At 37.5% G+C, this 20051-nt stretch overlaps 1 protein-coding gene and 1 long non-coding RNA gene across 7 annotated transcripts in view; one reads left to right on the top strand and one right to left on the bottom strand.

Annotated features, from left to right (window-relative positions):
- The window catches only part of LOC122573960 (myelin regulatory factor-like protein), a 67462-nt gene that overhangs the window by 19417 nt on the left and 27994 nt on the right, over positions 1 to 20051 (bottom strand). The window lies entirely within an intron of this gene.
- On the top strand, positions 12990 to 19347 carry LOC122573964. The gene is made up of 4 exons (XR_006318846.1): positions 12990 to 13281; positions 13362 to 13650; positions 16985 to 18095; positions 18511 to 19347. It is a non-coding gene; the product is annotated as an uncharacterized LOC122573964 (long non-coding RNA).

Raw genomic sequence — 20051 nt, 5'->3', positions numbered from 1 at the left:
TTTACGATGTTAAGTTTCCCACAAACGAATCAACGTTAATATCAACGCAATAAAGTTATGATATTTAGTATGCAAAGCAAACGTCTAGATTCCAATTTTTTAAATTATTTATTTATTTATCTATTCGCTTCTGGAAAAATCTCCCATTACAGATCAGAGTTACGATATCTTAGAAATTCTGTTCCTCGGTAGCAAAAGTAACGCTATCGTATAATTACAAAAAAAAAAAAAAAAAAAACAGCGAAATAAGTTTAACAGTTATAGTTCACAACGGGTGGAACGAAAGTTTCGAAGAATTTGACAGATGCAGAAAAAAAGTCCACGGTGTTACGTACTTCGTTTATACACGTTCTATCGAACGAATCGGAGCAAAGCGAGCCAGTTGCGAAGCAATTTCGTTGAAAAAGTGGAGAGGAACGAAAAGATTTAGAAAGAATCATCGAAATCATATCGAGAGAGACTTCTTATGTACATAAAAATCTGCACTCTGATAATTAGTCTGTGTCGTAATAATATAAATTAAACGATACTCTACGTATATCGCACATATTTGCGACTGTACGCGTTTCAAGTAAAAATTCTCTCTTCCATAAAAATTCATGAAATATAATTCTGCTTACTCGGCAATGATAATTCCATTTATCGTCGTTTTAAGAAAGAGATCGAATCGAAAATTTCCACGCAAGAGGCGTTCACCATTTTGAAACGGTCAGCCAAGTAATCGCTGGGGGAGTAATATAGGCTGAAGCCAATATAATATACGCGACAGAAATCCGAGGGTTGAATTATACCGGTGGTTGGGTCGTTGCCAACCAATCCCTCCTCGAAGTATCGACCAAACACCGCCCCTGGGCTGCAGCAAGATGAACTTAAATCTGAATATTATTACGACAACCGGCCGTGTATATGTATAGGTAAACAACTGTGATTTTTGCCGCACAATCGACAACGACGCGCTAGAACAATGGAAATATTACATTTTTTCAATAATCTCTGAAACGCGAGAATCTAAAGCGCGGCGATTCTACATAAGTCGGTTGTCGATCCGCGGATCTGTAAATGCGAATTGACATTTTTCTGGACGTCGAGGATATAGTACTTGACCTAGATTTTATCTATCAAAAAGATTATAACGAGTATTCTACTTTAGATATTTTATACATTCTCGCACTGTGTTATAGCCATTCTTGATAACTTGGCTTTCTTTTTTCCACTTTAACTGTTTGACTCTCGGTCTTTTTCAGTTTCTCGACGTTAAGCGAATCCAACTGAGAAAATATATTCTCGATTTTACAAAGTAAGTCACGCTAAACTACGTAATTACCGTTCTATATTCAATTTTGCGTTTTCGATACGTAAAAACCTCACGGTCTATCGACTGCCTTCTTTTCTTCCTCTTTTCTTCTTTTTTTTCTTCTTTTGCACCAAGGTATACCGAAAAGTAGATTAAACTGTTAATGATCCACTTCTTCGTCTCTTCTTAACGTGCCATTAATTTATTTCGAGAGAGTAGGAGGTAGAAAAAGCGTAGAAACGAACAGGTTATATTTAGAATGGACAGGAAGGCGAATAAAAAGGAAAAAAAGCGTTTGTGAAATTGTGAGCAGAGTATTTTTCCATTCAACTAGAGGCAGAAGCGAAGAAAAGGTAGGAGAAGACGGGATGCGAAAGTGAGAAACGAAGACGGACGTTCGCGTTTGTCCGCGGGACAATTTCATTGTCCGCGCAAAATCGTCGTGGCAGGATGAATAACTTTCTAAGATAAGAAAAAAAGATTGTCTTTTTTCCACGGTGAGCGCCAATGGCGGCGTGTACACCATCGGGCAAGTTCGGAGTTTCACCGAGTTTCTGCCTTTTGCGTAATAATTACATTGTTATTAGGAACAAAGCAAGAGGAAGTCGTTAGGCGACTCGAAACAGCGGTGATTATACATTAAATCGGCCGGCTTAAAAGGTAAAAATCGCTGTATTATTAAAGATCGTTCCTCGGACCTTAGCAACATTTTCCGTTCTTTTCCGACTTTTCCAGAACCGAGTGAAAAATATTATTAGGACGATCGAGAATCGAATTGGATTTTCTACGAATCTTTAATTAACCAAGCTTCGTACGCGATCGATCTGAATCGGAAATTGTGGAAATTTATTCTCAAAAAATTGTTCCATTTTGTCTCCGTTAGCTGCCCGATGTTTTTACAGAACAGAAAGAAAAGTTTGTTTAATCGGCAGTGGAGAATCGATCTGAATTTTTTAATTCATCGAATTCTTTAATTAATAATTCTTTAATCAATGAATCGAAGATTATTCTCGAAGAATTTTCAACGTTGTCTCTTTCGAGCTTTACGTATTTCGGATAACGGAAAGAACAATTCCATGCGAAGTAATGGAAAGCGGAATCGTAGTTTCGGAAGCAAACGAAAGTTCTTATCGCTCTGACCATCGCAACTCCACGAAATCATCCGAATTGAAGCTCGTTCCACGTGCAAACAATGTAATTAATGTGAATGCCATTAACAGTGTTACGTAAGTTCGTGCGCGAACAAGCTCGAATTCACGTTTCGATGGACCAACGGGCAACCTTGACTGAACGATTTCGAATCCCATCTTTTCCAATCGAACATCGATCTTGTCGAAACGTTCACGGCTACGGTTTTCTAGGTCAAGGGTGTATCCTTCCAACACGTGTTTAACTTTTAACGTTAACAATGGACAAAAATTCAGAGCGCTACAAACGAGATGTTCCATCCGATAGATGCGCACCGATAAAGTATCTTTAAGACGCGTCAGAGGATAAAAACTAACTGATTTGTTAAATTTTTTCGTTTAAGGATCATAGAAAGAATTGAAAGATGAATTTTCAAGTAAACTTTGCGAACTCTGAAAAATTGTTTCATTTAGAGAATTTCTAATATTTCGCGAATATTTCGAGAAAACCTGTTCGACGATAAGTTGAGCATTCGAGCGCGATCGTAATTTCGAAAATTGTAAACACTCGGTCAAAGGTATTTAATGACAGTTAAAGAACCGCAATCTTACTTTATATTCTCGATAGGTGTAATGTATCTAAAACGCGACGTCGTTACAGCTCTTATCTGTGCACTTGCGTCAGTGCTGGTAGCAATGATCGCTCGATGATCACGAAACGAGAACTAATCGCGCGCAGAAAATTCTTGCGCCGGATAAAAGCGGTAAAATTTAAGCGTGTTCACGAACGAGATGTAATCGACACGTGGCGGTGTGTATACGTAAGGTTTGATATTACCGAAGGCGACACGTGTTCCATACCGACGACGTAATCATTTGCACGTGTAGCTTTCGTGTCGTGAACAGGATTTGCTACGAAAATTTATTATTCTCGCTTCCAGCAATATCGATTAATTGTATTTTAAACTGTGCTGTTGTACGATAAGAAAAATCAGATGCGCGTCCCTCAGAAACACATTGAAATGTTGCGTAACGATCAAGAGGGAGTATGTGAAAATAATCGTTGTAGGAGGTGTACGTTTTTAAATGAAATCAACGATAGACAACTTATTATATTAATCCGGCTGCAATCATCGAATTTCTATACCTCGTTCATCGTCTCGTTTTAACCAGCAAAGACGGTTTAGAACGTTTCGATATCTTTGACGTGAAATTGAAACGAGAAATCGTGCGTGTCGACAAGAATTTTGTTCGCATTTTGTTCGAACTTTGTGTGAAGATATTTTTCGACGTCAAGAACAGTATAAATTGAATCGAAAATGATTAAAAGAAAGTTGAATAACACTGCGAGGGTCGCTTGTATGTCAAGAATTAACGAAATCCCTTGTCGTATTTTTAGAGAAGTTCGGTAACTACGAATATTCGGAATACACGTAAAACGGTAGGGATAATAAGCAATTAAGGAAATATATAAATAGATAATGGCGTTATTGGCCACCATAATGTTAAGCAACGTTATATAGAAAGATAGTTTCTTCCTTGAAACTACGGCTTCTCTTCTTGCTTGATAGATTTCTCGTAACTTTGCATTCAAGAGACTTTAACAAACACGAAGGTGAGAATAAGAACGAAAGTATGGTTCGTTCGAGCATTTTATTTTCATTCGGTGTGACGCAAAGCAGGAAGTTTCATATGTAAATGCTTCTGTTGGTCAATAACCCGCAGGGTTCAAGAATAGAAAAGACACGATTTTAATTGCAACTCGTCGGGCATAAAAATGGACAGACTCTCGTCCGGTTCGATCGATCGAGCCCGAAACGATGCAAAACGATTCGTGCATAAGCCCCGACACCATCGACTTTCTCCGACAGAGCAAATAGAAATGCGCTGTAAACTGTTCGAGCCGTGTCGCCTCTATGAAAATTAGCTCACTTTCGTTCGGCATCGTAAAAAGTTCGTCCGCTGTCTACGAAACTGATAATCATACTAATTATCTGCAACAAAAATTCACGGCAATGATCCGAATAAAATATAACTTACGGAGTACTAAAATGTTCTCTCAGACGGAACGTTCTTTTTTTTCTTTTCCAATATTCGAGATATCGTCTAATAAAATACTTCCTCTGGTTCTTTTTATTTTACATAAAAAATTTCCTACAAGTATTTAACAAAAGAACAAACTAAGGACTTTCTAATAGTTTTTAGATGTGCAACGAAAGAACCAGATTAAAACATTGTCGTCGTTTCCGTGAAAAAAATATTCAAACTTGTCACAGAGACTCTTCGATTTTCTTCAACGGAATATTTCGTATAATTTTTAATCTCTTGCAACGAAAGAACTGCGAATATTTTGAATTCCTTCGATTAAAATATTCTCGAAATTGCAATGGTAGAATTACGAGATCTACCGCGTTTGTCGAGTTATCGAAATTACAGCGATCACCTGTCGCTGGAACTAATTTTCTACGGAATCGCTTCTCAACCAACTGACCCGTGAGACTCGGCCTGTGATACTCGTAGCCGCTTGCAGAACCGGAAGAACGCTTAAACGGAGGAAGTTAATCGAGCCGAATCGACGATTTCACCCCCTTAATCGTCGGGGCAGCTGCCGAACTCACTGTGTTACCGCTTAAACGATCGGGGAACGCAAGCTTCGACGCAACTTTTTTCACGGCAATTACAGGGTCACGGAGGGATGAACCGGCCACCGACAGGTGTTGAACCCCACGAGGGCACGCAATCCCAGCGATTTTCACCGGATAAACGCGGCACACGTTTAGTTCGATGCTCGATAATAGGTGTCGAAAGAACGTCACGTGGCTATTAACTGGGGTTCACGAGGGCTAATTTACCGAGACATCGATGCATTCTAAGCTTCGTCGCTCGATCAGTGTACCGAATAAACATCGTATAACTGTAATTCGCGAAAATTCTATAATTTCGTGCGACGGAATCTCTGCGTTGAGCACTTTTATCGAGCAGCTGTTTAATTGGAGAAAGAACATGATGCGACGACTAGAGAGGTCCACGTGAGATAATTCAGGATGACGTCGATGGATCCTCGGCTTGGTCACTCGATTAATGTACAGAGACATCGAATAAACGTTGTACAGTTGTGAATTGACGAAAATTGTACAATTTTGTGCAGTAGAATCACTGCGCTGAGGACTCTTATCGAGTAGCTGTTTAATTGAAGAAAGAACATGTTGTGGCGATTAGAGAGGTTTATAAATGGTAATTCAGGATGACGTGGATGGAACCTAAGTGCAATTAGTATATAAAGATATGGAATGAACGTGACGTAGTTGTAAAGCAAAAATTATGCAACTTTGTATAATAGAATGTCTGTTCTGAGACTTTCGTCGAACAATTATTTAATTGGAAAGAGAATGTCGAGTGACATTTTTGGACAAAGTTCGCAAGGAGTAATTCACCGGAGTATGCAGTTGGCTATGAAATAAGCATCGCGTAACTGTGAACTTGCGAAACTTGTTAAAATAATCTTACATAATGGAATCTCTGTGTCGATGTTTTTTGTCAAATAACCGTTGAATTAAACTCGTTAAACCGTATGTCTATTCATAGATGTATAATGATAGAGTTTTATAGTAACGGTACGCGAGATATTACTTTATTTTCCTTCCTCTGAATGATCTCTTCTTTCGCTTCGTTATAAATGGAAAGGTTGTTGAATCTAAATCGAAGTGTTAATTTAGGCTCTTAGAACCGCGAAAGAGATTTAGAAGGAATTACGATGATTCGTTAGCAAGATAACGTTCCTTTCATCCCGCGATGAAACGGCACTTTTATAAGTTAATGTATAGTTTCTCTTTTAGGTAGATTCTTTTATTTCCTTGTTTTATGGGCGCAATGTTATCGAGCGTAATATGAAACGAAAAGCAAATTAATTCCAGTTGTCCGAATTGTACGTGCAATTTCTCTCGTTTTTTTCCTTTTTTTTTTTTTTAAATAACTTGGAAATCACTCGAGTCGAAATAAGAAATGTAAATTAACGACTTCATGGTACAAATCGTTCGATTCGATAGAAAAATATTACTCTTCCGCTATTACCGGTATTATTGGTTAGAAAACGACTATTGCATGTTACAATTCATTTTCAGTGACTTCGAGCGATATTACTTCCCGGAAGTTTCCGGCGAACGAAGATAGCCAAAGCGCACGGATCTATGGATCGCCATTACGATAACAATAAAAAGCGTTTCATTAATAATCGGAGAAAGTCGCAGTCGCACGTTTCACCATTGTTTCGCTACGGTATAGTTGGTCCCTCTAGAACCGACTTTGACTAATGGAAAACACGAACACAATTACAATTACGCCATTTTATATGCATCTAATGATAAACTTACGACATAAATAACTACTTCAATTCCCTAATTACCTTTCTTTTTCACCTGTATGTATCATTGTTACATTCAATTCACGCTTTTATGAATCCTTTTATTTACGATTTCTAATCAGATTCACGAGAGCAAGCCATTGTCTAGCACGAGCTGCATTCGAAGATTTTAATATCAGATTGGGATAAAAGTTCGTTTGCTTCCTTGAACGACTGTTTATTACAAATGAAATCGTATTGTACGCATTTTTAACCCGTTAATTGGAAAAGATGAATTAACTCGATATCCCAGATTTATTCAAACGATTTCAAAGTCGATAGCGATATGTTCCATTTTCTCGATAGTTGCCAGCTTTTAAGGTGTATCGTTCCATAAAATATTCTGCACTTTTATTTTAATCACGTTTCTTACGTTTGTTAATTAATAATAGTTGGTTATTTAACAATAATAAATATCTTAATAGGTCGAGCAAGACTTCTGAAGGGAACGTTACACCGCTTTCGTTTCTATCGGCAAAGAAAGAAAAGAAATATGGTAAATGGCGTAAGAACATGTTTCACCAAAACGCACCGTGACTACCGAAGTTTGCCATTCGATTTGCTACGAAACTCGATGAGACATTCGACGTGGTTACATAACGCGATACGTGCAAACAATACGACGATCTCGTAAAACCGTGATTTAACAGGAAGTTATAACAATGAACATCATAAAACTCACCTGTCTTATAAAAAAAAAATACACGAAAACAAATAGAACATAAGGCAAGAATAAAATACCACGTTACAACATGAAAACTAGAGGGGAAGAACACGCGAAGTAACGTTTCTCATTTCGTGCAAACCAGCGGGTGTTAAATATTATCTTGTTAAAATTCTCCTTTAATTTAATTTTCTTATCGCCTTCGTAAAATGTTGCTCGACGCGATATCAAAATGTCGAAGATATTAAAATATTACTTGCCTTAACGATTGTATCTTCTACTGGATCTAACAGGCTATTCCATTCGAACTATTAGAAATTCGAAATATTCCTTCGTAGCGATAACGCGACTCTAAATTCAACAAACCGCCATTCTAAAATGGAAAAGCATAATACACCCGTTGCCACCTGCTCTGATATTTAATAACCGGTCGAGCGACGTGTTCCCGTTTCCAAGAAATTTTTCCCAAATTTAAACTACCGGTTCTGCCGGCCTCGATTTACTCGCGGATATTTTTTCAAATTTTTCCACCAGTCGAAATTACCTGCAACGGGCAATAATCGACGAGCGCCGGCTTGATTAATTCCAGAATCCTCGTGATGCTCGGGCTGATGATGGTTCCGTGGGTTTTGAACGGGATCGGCTGTCTGGTGCTGCAGGGTCCATGGAAATTCCATGATTGGACCGATTTCGAGGGAACTCGATCACTCTCGGAGGAATGTCTGGCAGAAAATCACGACAACACTCGCACCACTACATAACTGCGCTTCGAAAGTCGCAATTGGTCGTTGGAAATCCGTGGAACCACTCCGATCTTTCCATGTTAACGAAAAATGTGCCTCGTTACGAAAAGAAGGAAGATGGATATTTATCCGAGTACTTGAGTCCTTAAATTCTTAAATTTGTTAATCTTCAGAGTTTTAACTAAATCTTTTTAATTTTTAACCAATTTTTACTCGCCACAGCGACCGGTATATCGCGCGTTCTGAGTCTGAGCACTCTCGATCGCTCACTCGAGTTCTTCGCTTGAAATGCTCGAAAGTCCGGATGAAGTTTAAAATGCACTATCGAGGAATGTTGAAGAAGTCCGTGTGATAAAATTGTCACGAACGCGTGAGAATCGTGCAGGATCGCTGGATCGATGACGTTCTCGATAACGATCGTGATGGACTGACCGGGGATGGATAGTTGGAATCGAAACAAGACGATGGTGGTACGCGGCCCTTGCTTTCTCGTGGGGAAACAAAACGGCATTATCGTGGCCCTCTTGGTATCGACGAGGGTCGTTCGTACCACCACCATGTTACCAGACGTAGTGGGGGTTTCTACGGGCGATCGGAGGGCGGCGCTTACCAGCAGCCTTCGAGACGCAAGGGGTTGTTTCGTGCAAGCCCCTCGTCCGCATGAAAATGCCCCAGAATCTCCTTGTCCTCGTAGATAGTCGTGTTGTTGTAAATTGGTTAAATTACTGGCTGGTCTTCAGGGTCTGTCCGACTATGAAACTCAACTTTTTGATTTATGCATTTGTGTTTATAGTACTTCGCCTCGAATCGTTAATAACAGAGTTAGCATTCAATTCGCTATCTATGTTGTTGTTAATAATTCATTGTTAGAATGGTATTAATTAATATCTAGCAAGAGGAAGTATTTCCGAAGAATCAAAGCGAAAGATATCTTTATCGTTTGTTTAAAGAGCAAGATTTGAAAATAATTGATCTCGGATCGTTTCATACTCTCGTATATCGTATTCAGCGTTCATAAAATTTCTTTGATACTCGCAGCACCGGCCAAACCTCATAAATATTCAAATCATATTTACTTATTTTTCTCAACGACTGTATGAAGTGTCTGAAGCAAAAACTCCTCTTCGAACGGCGCTACAAGATGCGTTCGAAGACACTGCGTTTTCCATCCAAATATCAAATTGTCTCGTGAGAAGAACGTAGTAACAATTCATAAAAATAAACGAACGATCGTGAGCGAACTATAAATAATCGGGCGAGGTGGCTTGATTATCTACAAAATCCTCGTAAATCCTATCAAACGAGACGCGCGTTGGAAAGTGGCTGTACGTTAGAAACCGCCAAATCCTCTAAGCCGGAAGATTCGGAAGGAAGGAACATCTTCATCGAACGATTAACATCGAATCATTTGCCCAAACGTTTACGATCGCTCCGATTCCACTTTGTTTCTTTATTGCGTCGTTCGACCACCATACTTGTAGCGTAATAGGGTTCTACCCCTGAACAAGGAGGGCGGTGCTTCCGCGGATCTTCGAATCAATGAGGGTAACTTTGCACGATCCCTAAAGACACCGGATTTTATGGATTTCCTAATAAAAGTCTGTTCAAGTATTGCTGTTTATTCGTAAAACTAATCATTGTACATTTCTGTATTTCGTCTTCTATTTCTCGATTTCGATATACGTCGCAGAAAATTATAACGTCTACGATTGAATATCTTTTGTAGTTGACGTTGGAACTATCAAGATTTGTGGTACTTACAATTGGTAAAAATGCGTACACGTTTTTCGACAAGTTTTTCGTGCGAATTAACGTAAGAAGATGTATCGAGATTTTCAGTATTTGCGATGATTAAAAGTACGCAGGTGCTTGTAGAGAAACGTCTGCGTATCAGCTTTTCCTTTATTTTTCAATTATCGAAGTTATGCAGCTGCTGTTATGCAAAAGGAAAAAAATAATGCAAAAATCAAATTAGTCGACTGTTATTAAGATAAAAAACGTAATTATACGGAAGCCTGCATTTCATTGATGATATCTTTAATTACATCAAATAATTATGATATTGAGGATCATTGCGACGTTAATGAGTATTAGTCACGAGAGGAAGGACATTCTAAAAATTCGTAGGATATAAATTTTGATCGTCTAAAATACGCGAATCGATAAACAGAAGGAGAAACTACGAGAAGGTATCGCAAGAGGGTAATGGAGCAGCACGAATTGCCATTGTAAATTCTAACTTTGTTTCATTCGAAAATCATTTCGCAGTAATGATAGGTACTTCTAAGTTATCACTATTTCATAAACTATAGATAAGAACAGCGTAGTATCTATGTAAAACGAATGAAGCAAGATAGAAGGTTGGCAGTTTCATTAATAATTACGCGTTTTGATCAGAAATTCTAAGTTATAAGATCAATAAACTTATTAACAGTTTGGAATAATATTAGATTAATATTGATAGATCGGGATTTTTTAATTTGCGAAACAAAATTATGGGATCGTACAAATTTTTACGTCTACCACGTACCAGTGGAATGAAAACTATGAATCATCTGCCGTTAAAGTGTCAAGAAGAATTCACCGAGTTATTAATCGACGTAAGTATGAAACATCAGCTTCTTAAAAAATCGCTTAAATGGACTTACGCTTTGAAGTGAAACAGAATTTTAAGCGATTTCTAAGATGATCTTAAACACGCTTATAACTTTTTATACTGCGTGCGTATCGGAAAACGACGTTATCGTCGTTGACGATGATAAAATCAAACTATCGATTAACTGTGAAAAACGTCTAAAATGAATCGTATTATGTAAATTATTCAGCCAAGGTTTAATTCTTTATGCGAAAATAAACGAGCACGAAGTAAATCGTAAAAATTTAACGTTAAAAAGATTAGCATGTTAATGTTGGAAAAATACTATAAAATAGGATATAAAGAAATTTTATTAATTTCTCGAAGACAAAGAGCCATCCGTTCAAGTCCATTTGGGAATTTCATGTACGCTCGATATATCGTTCTCTGGTTTTGCAGGCGCTTTTTTTATTCGCCTTTGGTTATCGAGGAACAAGCTTCCTTCACAGGACTGAATTTCGAAACGGGACGAGCGGCATCGATTACCAATTATGGTCGCTAATGACCAGCATTTAGAGATATCCGCAGTGCACGAACGAGAATAACTCGACGACACGAAACTCACGAATAAATTCGTAGCATCCTTCTTCGTTCGAAATCTCACGAATCTGGGAATCGCGGAAGTGGCGCATTACACGTTATTTACAGCCAACAAGATCTTAATTACGTTACGTTGAATAAGTTGAAAGAAAGATTGGGAAGGACGAGCGTGAACAATTTGAATTTCTATAAATTTTATAGAAATATTTTTATTAATTTATATTATGTATATTTTCTAATGCTTCTTCTTTTTCATAGAAAGACTTCTATGACAGACAATTTCTCTTTCGGTAAAAATTAAGATCGAAATAATTAAGGGAACGTTGAATATTGCGAGGAGAAACGGAACGAGAACCTTTTTGTAATCGATCGTTAAAAATCCAATTGAATTTCGTCAAGGATTTTTTAGGTAATTTCGAAACACTTAGTATCCTGTTGATGCAATTTGGAGAAAAAGGACAAGAAATCGCGAACAAGATCGTTACTTTCATCTTCCGACGTGGATAAAATGTTGACGGAATTTTACTCGAGACTATTTCGACTCATTAAAATTTCGTTCCAGAGAAACTGACATTGTAACGAACGAATTCACACATTTCGTTGTTCGCGTTACGACGCAATCTGCCTCAACGCTTATTATTGACGCCAATTACAACGTAATGTATAAATAAACGAATCCTTAAAGTTCTCAAGATACGTAAAAAACACGCTTGGTTAAACAAATTCTGTTAATCTCCACCCTGGAATTTTTCATTACGTTTATGTCACTGAAAATGTAACTGAGAAAATATAAATGAGATTTGATATCAATAGGGTGACAAAGAATTGGGCCCCGGACTATATCTGAACTTCAGGATCAAAGCGTATTAAGTGCACTTTTGACAATACTCATATTTTACATTTCATTCTGCTCGATGGAAAACATTCTTTTGGTTCTGAGTTTATATCTTGTAACAAGGTTACTGCAACTTTGATTTGCTCTTCTCTAAGGTTTAGAAAATGTGACTTAACACTAGAACTATCATACCAATCAAATTGACTGGTTTTACAATTTTATCTTAAAATTCATACTTCATATTCATGTTCATATATTTTTTCTCCGCAATGATGTAATGACTTTCGCAACGATAACTAAAAGAATAATATAATGAATTTTATTTTGTTTTTTACATATTCAAACTGAAAATAATTTTGCATCAAGGCTACTTATACCAATACCAGTCAAAATGACTGATACTTGTTAAAGTGTAAAAGGGTTCTGCAATCTGTTTATCGAACCCCGATTAACCAGTTTCCTCGTTTTCTACAACTTGCCACACGTTTTTCAAATTTTTACCGCGTATCATTCGATATGACGATATCAGTTATCAGGAAAATTCCGAATCGATCGCTAGATCGCTAGATGCTAACGCTAGAGGTATCACAGCAGTCAAAATGACTGTTTCTACAATTTTATAAACGTAATTTAAGGATCGTAGTCGCAGATGGATTAATAATACGAAAAATATACTACATGACATGGAATTGCTTCTGTAAGGAAGTAATAAATCAATAAATATAAAAATATTCTATTATTAGGTATTTTTTAAAGACCAGTCATTTTCACTGGTTTTGGTAGAAATAGCTTCGTGTTAACTATCGGTAGTTCTAGCGTTAAATTATAAATAATAATGTTCGAAACAGATGGAAGATGAAAAATCTGTTTCCTTCAAAGTGCACACTTTTCAAGAATATTTGCAGACGTCAACCATACGGAGCAAGTCTCAACAAAACAACATTTCATTATCTCCAAAGACAATCCTGCTCGTTTTTTAAAATAAACTAGCAATATTTTGAAAAAAGACTACACGCAGTCTACATATTTTTAACGAATACAAACGTAAGAACTCTTGACAGTTTTAAAGTCGACTCGTATTGATATTATACCATGCTACTCGTATTAAAAGTAACTTTTTCCAGGACCGCCTACGTATCTTCAATAATTGGATAGAAAAAAAAGAGAAGCTGACTATATCGCTGCTTGGCATCAACTGAACATAGTGGTGCAACTGAAAAAATGTAAATTTTAGAGGAGAGGCTTTTTAACATTTACAGAAAGATGTTCGTGAGTCGTTTCAACGAGGTCGCGAGGCTGACCTGACTCGGCATATGCCACTGTTCGCGAAAACGATACAGCCTTTCGCTTATAGCGTCAAGAACAACCGAAGATGAACAAGTGTCGTAAAACTAAGGCCAGGTCGATAGCGGCGTAAGTAATAATTTTGCCCTCTGACGGAATTTGCACAACTGATGGAATTATAAATACATCGTTTCACTTGCTAAAAATGGAAATCGATGACAGCAAATTCGACGTTGTTCGAGCTGTGCCGTTATCTGTGCGTCGGCGATGTGATCCCAAAATCGAAAGGGTACGAGACTAGTACGTGGCTCGTACGAATGTTAAAAAAGAAAGGAAGAGAAAGAACGGTGGTGACGTGTCTCGGGAAATAAAGGTGTCCAGAGCGTCGAATTGCCTCCCGTGGAATTCTTTTGGTAACCACCTGCTGTTGGCTGAGTCGCGTGCGTGTAGCCACGGGTGCGTGTAATCGCACGCATTAAGTGGCCGCGTGTGTTCCATCAACCCCTGCGCTTCTATTACCGTTACGGACGAGCGAGCAGGCCGGCGATCATTCCCAGGCGCGCTTCGAAATTCTTACCTCGTAGAAACGCAGCCAACCCGATAATATGTAAATGTTTGCTCCCGGTTAAATAGCCCACCCATCCGCGACCCCTGATTACGCGAACCACCGTTTGTTTCCCGTATCGTTCCCATCGAACACGCCAGATTTCCTCGTTCTCCTCACTCGTCACGACTTTGCATAATTCTTGCATGATCGAACTATGTAAAATAAACCACAGCTTAGCGAGTTTTCCCAATTTTGGCTGTCCGAACGTAAAGTTGATACGAACTTAATCCGAACGTAAGAGAACGCTTTCAGTCAATTTTAAACATCGAGCGGATTACGTCGAAAGGACATTACGTTTTCAGGGAACTACGTAATTACGTTGAGCGAATAGGAGGGAAGGTTTACGAGTCAACGATTGCTATTTATTCGCGATCTGATAAAACGCGTATGGATATTTTTGAAGGAAATTTGATAAACAGGTAATTAAAGGAGCGGAGCTCGAGCAGAAAATTATCTCATCCGCTGAATGCTACGAGAAATTTTAATATTTCGTGCGTTTCGTATATTTTTCTATGTTGCTTGCATTCCGCGCGTTTTTGCAACTTTAAACTTCCTATAAACGCGCATAAACACGGTCATAAGCGCGCGAACGCACATAAGCGTGGTTTGCTGATAGCCGTGACGTGTGATTATTTTTCTACGTGGATTTATATTGTGTTCCGTGCGAAGGATACGTTTAGTCCCTGATCTAAAATTGAAATTTTAGGCAATTCATTTTCGAACTTGTTGAGAAGCAAAATTTATACCACGATACGAATAACGACAGCTACGAGTTAAAGCGAATGAAGTTACGTTTTTCCTGTTACCGGCGGAAAGAGGATGCGAACGTTAAAAGATCGAACAGTGACGCGAAGAATCTTACAATGCCAGAAAGTCTGTGACTGTGAATCGAGTAATTCAGATGATGGATCAACGCTCTAATTGCCAGGCGTAAAAAAAGAACGGCGGATGTTTCAATCGTAGATTAACAGGTCCCGTTTCGCTTCAGCAAAAACGTCGCGTATTCTTTCTTCTTTTTTTCTTGTCCCTCCAATGTAGTTCGCTACGAATCGATACGCGGAGTCGAGAACGGCTTATGTCAGTAATCCGTGTTCACGTGCTTCGGTATTATGATAATAAACAGTGAGTAACCGTTGATCAACCTTCCATTACACATGCGACGCTGCAACCGCTACGCAAGAAAGCAAATGGACAAAAAATATTGTGCAACCGAGTAAGAGACACTCGTTTCGTCCAATAACGAACTATCGAATCGTGGGATTTAAAAGGAGGGGAAAAATGATTAGGGAAATGAATAGACGATCCTATTTAGATTAATAGGATTCCACGTTTCCATGATTTCTATTTGAGAATAATAAAATGAGATATGTACGTATATACATTTCATAGCATAGTGATTCCTTCAAGTTATTTATTAATATCGTTAACTCGTCGTAGACATAGCAATTTTTCTATGTGGACATCTCCTATCTTTTGCTTCCTATCGTTTCATTTTTCTTAGTAATGAATTACACGTGCCTTTGCAGGAACTAAAGCAGCTCGATTATCGGAATAGTATAGCGTTTTTTTTTTTTTTTTTTTTTTTTTTTTTTTTTTTTTTTTTTTTTTTTTTTTTTTTTTTTTTTTTTTTTTTTTTTTTTTTGGTTCGCGTACTTTAAATGTCTTTATTATACGGAGTATTATTAGAATTATACTATTTGTGTGTCATATATGAAACGATTGAAATATCCGGATGATAAATTATTTACTTAGAAAAACTAAAACAAGTGTAACGAAAATGGGTTTATATTAATGTTGATATTCACTATGACAGAAGTTTCTGTTTCTACGTAAAAGATAAATCAGGTAAAATTTGTGTAAAGTCTATAAATCTACGGTATTTCGAATAAAATGAAAGACATTAATTAGACGATAGAATATGTAATTGGAATATAATAAAACTTCTCTAAAATTAATAAACCAGCAGAATTTAAAATCATAGAAGATCTATGTTCCGCGTGGCAAACGGAGTGGCGGGCTTTCGTTGAACCGCCGTATTGATGCAATTTGCAGTTGTTTTCGGTTTTCCCAAGTTTCCTCACGCTGATCTCATTGTTCGAGCCTTTATCGCCACTTTATCGGGATTAGCAACAATCCTGATGTTGATTATGCTCGACTCGTTAAGACATGGTCTGAAAATTCGCGCGCACGCGTTCCTTTATCGTCGATTGTAACGCAACGCGCGTTATCGTACGCGAATCGAGCGACCCGCGTCTGTTTTCGTACAGTACAGCAAAGTATGAGCGACGTAAAAGAAAATCAACGAATCTTTTCACGATGCCTTATCGATCATAGGACTAGATTCGGTTTGCTATGCAACGAGTTTCATTCTACGCCATCGTCGAGTCGTCCGAGTTGCACAATAGTTTGGCTCATGACATGTATCGCTGGAATTAGCAGCTCAATTAAAATAACTGGTGCGAGAATTTTTCTTTTGGTAATTACAAAGTACCAGGTCGTCCGAGAAGTTTCTTTCGTTTTATAAGGAAATTACAGATGCACAGCATTCTCTGTTTTATATTATTTTATTGAATGATCATAATAATAGAGATAGAACAAAATCGATCATACGTAATTCAATAAAATTATAATATGAGACTCGACCATCTTGATCATGATCGTAATATGCGTGCGTATACATATATACATATACATAGATGAATTGTTATTCTCTATGTTACGCGATAAAGATTATTACGTAGCGATTTTCGTTTATTTGTTTACTTTTATTTTTTGTGAAAGTTTAATGTCGTGTTAAATGCGCATGGTTATTAGCGAAGTCTTTGGGATTTTTATTTTTGATGGTAAATATTTCAGGGAGTTTTCAAAAATACACGATATGTATGGTACATTGGTTGGAACAACGGTTTGGACGATCCGTCGGCAAAGAAAAATCGCACTCTGTCCTCGCTTCGTGACGCTTCGAGAGCATCCAAGCCGTGACCTTAACTAACTGGAATTAGTGTGGCAACGAGAAAATTATCACGGTCGTTTAGCAATCATCCTACACGATCGTTCGAGTTAATGCGAAAGCCGCGTACGCGAAAATTAAATTCTCAAATGAAATGCAGTTATTGTAATTGATACGCCGCTGGCGCGTCTCGCCTCTTCGTCGCTTTTCTTCTTTCTTGCAATAAATAAAGTTACGCAATGTAAAAATAAAAGAATTTCCTCGGAAAAAACACCGATAAATCATCGTTTATTTACTTCGAGATATCGTGCAAACAATTTAATTCAAATGCTAGTAACTCGAAGATAATAACAAATATCTTCTTTCCCTGAATTAACGTGGAATTAACAAAGTTTTCCATCTCGAGCGATCACTCGTGACGCGACGTTCGATGTTTCATGATGCCAACAATGAGAGATCATTAACCGCCTATTTATTTTAAGACATTGCATTATCTTTAGAAAAAAGCGTAATACCAAGCAACGAAATTGCTCAACTATGTTTTGGTGTATTTATATTTTCGTTGAACCGAGTGCGATCTCTCACAATCATGAAAATAAAAAATTCGACAACTTATGAACTTGTCGCGATCTCTGAAACTATAGTACAAACTATATCCTCCACCCTTTCACTGAATAGTTTCTCCACTAGCGATACGTACGACACATCGATCGGGTACCAAACAATCTCGCTGTTGCACTTGAAAGTGTTGAGAAGATATTTAGCAACACGACACCGGCGTTAAATGCACACAATCACGTTCATAAGACACCGGACAGTTGGTAATGTTGAACACGATATTTATTAACGTAGGTTTGTAATAACGGTTTAAAAACATCGACTAATCAACCAGTATTTAAATACCTACACGCGTTAAATCAAACGTTCCAAGTATCCTTCAACAAAAATAGAAACCGAGCGGAAGGAAATTCAAGGACGAAATTTCGTTCCAGAAGGATTCTGGAAGATTAATTCCCGGTAATTGCCTGTAGATAGAATATTTCTTATAGAAGGAAAATTTGATCTATGACGTTACACGCGTCGTACCGATGGCAACGAGCTATTGTCTATGGTCGACGACAAGCGTTAACTCGTAGTAGCAAATTCTCCTTCTTCGTTCATTAGTTTTCATTAGAATTATTCTTTTTTCTTTCGTTTACCAAGATATCGTAGTTATATTCTTCGACTACCTTGTTCGACTAAATTAACTTTCATTCGTTTCGATATCAAAACAGTATACAAGTTGTAGCGATAGTTCATTTAAAATAAGTTCATTTGCTCAAGATCAAACATCTTTTTTCTCTGTTATTGCTGTTGCTTCATTTTCGATTAGTTTTCTATCGATAGCGAATTCTTTTACGAACGTTTTAAAATAAACAGCGTTATTTTTCAGTGTCAGACAACGCTGGCGTGTGGACATGGCGTGGTCGAACATGCGATCAGAGATTTTTCCTCTTTTTTATTACGAGACAAGCATGAATTCCCTATGGTACAACGATAACCGTATTATCGTGTTCGAACGTTTGACGTCCACGTGCACGTGTCTATCATCGCTTCGTGTCTAAAACGAACTCTGCGATCGGCAGTTGTAATCGTGGCAAAAGGACTGCAAGAAACAGTGCCTTTATTTCTCTTGGAAAAATAGAAAAGAAAAGAAATTCTATTAATCGCAGCTGCGATCTTCGTTTATGCAATTGTTTTGTCGGAGGACGAAAATAAATAAATGTTATGAAAACTTGAAAGAGTTGATTCGACATTACAATTTTTTGAGAAAATAACTCTCGATTTCTTCTATGATGAAAACAGTATTATTGGATTGGCAATTAAGTGATTACCATTTAATGACAAAATCCGTGATCACTTAGTTGCCAACCCAATGATTTAAGAAAATGTAGCCTATGATTATCTAATAAGATACGTAATGAACGTGGAAATAAAGATATTCTGTGTCTTGTAATAAATAATAATAAATCTTATAATAATAAGAATAATACAGATTCTTCGATCTCGATGAAATCGGTGATAATTTGTTGAAAAAGAAAATCGAGAAATATTTGATACGCGACTGGCATAGCGTACAGTCAGTTTTTTCTCCGTTGAAGAGATGTGAAGTTTCCGAAAGGATAGAACATGGAAGACAAACACAGCGTGGCGCATAGATAATGGAATTGCAAATGATAAAAATACACTGATCTACAGAACGCGTTGTCGTCAAAGCGTGAACGGTATATAGAAATGGCTGTATCGATAGGGAAGCACGTAACAAATTACAAAAATAATTAAATTATTAAAACCGATAACGAACTGTTTGCCTTAACGATACATACGATCTTTTACGTTCGCGTTGATTAAAAAATCTCTATATATCGTGCAGGATATTTTGACGAAATTATTGAAACCTCGTTGCACGATTAAAACGAGATACTAAATAAACCATTGATATCGGTGTAATTCGAACGAAGAATAACGTATGCGTAAAAATTCAGCTGATTCCGGTTAAACACGTTATTTGCAAGAGTTATTTAAAACGATGTGTTACTTTATTCCAGCATTATATATTGACTTTTAAATACAATCGTGTTACCTCGTTCGATATAATAGAAACATCATTGAAAGCAACGAGTCTCCGCGATAATGGAATAACGAGCGAGTCAATTAAAAACCCGTGGCGGTTATTTCGTATGAGCACACAATGATGCCATTCTCACATTTCAATTCGATAATTAGATTCATCGCATTTACCTTTCATACATGCGTCGTGTATCAGAGATTCTCCTAGGCTATGCTTGCGCTGCTCGCTCGAGGTGAATTTAAAATACAACCACGAGTTTTAAACATTGTACGCTCGTTAAGTATGCTCGTTAGTGTTCGAAAGGAAGGAACAATGAGCTTGTTTCAAGCTCATTGCGCGAAATCGCCGTTATAATAGTACGG

Source organism: Bombus pyrosoma, linkage group LG12 (assembly GCF_014825855.1).
Source record: "Bombus pyrosoma isolate SC7728 linkage group LG12, ASM1482585v1, whole genome shotgun sequence".
NCBI classification, from domain to species: Eukaryota; Metazoa; Arthropoda; class Insecta; order Hymenoptera; family Apidae; genus Bombus; species Bombus pyrosoma.
Note: the sequence above shows the minus strand (reverse complement) of the source record. Positions and strands in the feature narration are given on the sequence as shown.